Genomic DNA, 2,534 nt, shown 5'->3' on the forward strand with positions numbered 1-2,534 from the left:
TCTTTTCAGAGTTTGGCTGTTGATGGGTCTCTTAGAGCTGCAAGGAAGGCCCGAGGAGCCCAACCCTTGGGCTCCTTGGGGGTGGCTGGCCATCCTCATGACCAAAGGATGGCCAAGGATTTTATATATATATAATATTTTCATCTTTTTAATTTTTAAAAAAATTAATTATATGACACGTAGGAATTTTTTATTGGTGCTGATATTGCGTTCCATTAAATTTTGGACGGAATTTTAACGGAAGTACCATCTTCCATTTTTATGAAAACCACGATAAAAATAAAATTCTAAGAAGAAAAAAATAAAGTGTTTGAGGCAAAAGAGTATTTAAACCATAAAATAAATACATGCATGTGGAAGAAAATCTATTATTTTACTTGTTCATATTTCGGTGCTTAATTTTTTAGATGAAGAAAATCCTAATTTTTCTCCACTTTTTCTATTCCCTTAAAGCATTCTCAATGGAAGAGTCAAATGTTACTTTTATCTAAAATGACTCTTCAAATATTTAAAAAATCTCCTACATTGGATTAGCCAAAAGAAAATGTAAAATAGATATTTGGTTGGAAGAGCTAAAAAAAAGCTAAATGTAGCAGCACTTTTCAAGGGAGCTATTTTATTTTTCCATTATTTCTCACATGTTTTCTCTTTTTTTCTCAAATCTTTTCCTACTTTTTCTCTGCATGTTCTCTTTTTTCCAAAATTTTTCTCATTTTTTCTCACATGTTCTATTTTTCCCAAAACTTTTCTTACTTTTAATAATATTTTAATAGAATAGATAGAAATATAGCTAATCTGATGTAGAGACATTTAAAAATAACTTAGCTAAATTAGATAAAAGTGAATTTTTAAAAGTTATTTTATATAAAAATATGGCTCCTCCAATGAGAATGATCTTACACTCGGGAAGTATCCCTCTCAAGCTGTACAAACAAGCAAGCAACCCATTGATGTGGATGTTAATGGGTTGATGCTTCTTAGAGAAGATCGATGTGGACGAAGATGAAGGCTGAATAACTTTTTGGTCTAGTCTCTACACATTTGGCTTGTTGGAGAAGCCACAAGTACACAACACATTGACGTGTTGCTGCCATAATGGGGTCCGGTATAAGGCAAAACCTAGAGAAAGGAATATTTTCTTTTTAGGTGTACAATTTTTTTTTTTGGTATTATTTTTAACTATTTCTTACTGTATTTAAGATTGTAAATATTGAGAGAAAAAAAAATTTTAAATTATGTTTGGATAGTTTAAAAGTATATGAAACAAAATTAGAAAAAGATGTTTGGGAAGGTAAATTAAATTGAATATATTTGATAAAAAAAACTAAAAAATAAATAAATACAAATTATCTAAATTTAAAAAATCAAAAACTTAAAAATAAAAATAAAGGTTAAATATCTTATTCACTCCTTAGGTTTAACTTCGTTATTTTTTTATCCTTAGGGTTTACTTTTTATCACAGGAGGTCCCTCTTATTTGCCTAAAGATGAAGATAGTCCTTCCATCAAAATTTCATTCAAAATTTGATGGAACGTCACGCCATGGCCAAAGACCATCCCCAAATGGCCAAAGGGGGTGGCACCCAATTTTTAATTTAAAAAAAAATGTTGTCGATGTCTAGTTATGGACCTATGGTCGAAGAAGGTTCGTTTAAAAATAAGTAGTTCACTTATAAAAGATTGAGAAATGATAGGGGTCAATAAGTTCATCATATTTGGCTCATATTCTCTTACAATCAATCATTGGATTTGTGGGATCCGCCATTGACTTATGTAAGATCTACATAAGTCTACAAATCCAATGGTTAATTGTAAGAAAATATTGATCAAATATGGTAAACTTATTGACCCCTAACATTCCTCTAAAAGATTCCACCTGGTCATTTAATTCTCTCTTGCTACTTCTTTATGCTACAAATAAGGAAAGGGGAGATACATTTTTAATTTAAAAAAATGTTGTCAATGTCTAGTTATGGTCGAAAAAGGCCATGTTTTCGTTTAAAGATAAGTAGTTATAGTTGAACAATGTTGTTATCCTCTTGCAGGATCCCTAAAATGAGTACTAAAGTGAAGAAATTGAGACTTTATTGAAGATAGACATGATGATGATGAAATGGTTGAAGATCAAAATGATTTGAAGCAACCAATTTTTCTTCATATAATGGTCCCAAAGAACCATGTCTTAGTATGTAATTTAATGAATTAGAAAATGCTCAGATGCTTATGCAAGGCGAAATGGTTTTAATATTCGAAAAGGTCATTGTCGACTATTGAAGGGCAAGTCAATAATTGGGATAGAATATGTTTGTGTTCAATAGAAGGATTCTGTCATAAACGTTATCAAAAGAAAACATATAAAAAATTCAGAGCCTGTAGAAATACGAATAGAATGTAAAGCAATTATGAGTTTAAAGAAATCGAGGTTAAGATGAATTGTATATAAGTTTAAGACTGAACATAACCATGAGCTCCTTAGTCCTAGAAGTACAAGTTTGCTTCGTGGATATAGAGTGGTAACACGTGCCCAAAAGAAT

The sequence above is a fragment of the Corylus avellana genome, chromosome ca10 (assembly GCF_901000735.1).
Source record: "Corylus avellana chromosome ca10, CavTom2PMs-1.0".
NCBI lineage: Eukaryota > Viridiplantae > Streptophyta > Magnoliopsida > Fagales > Betulaceae > Corylus > Corylus avellana.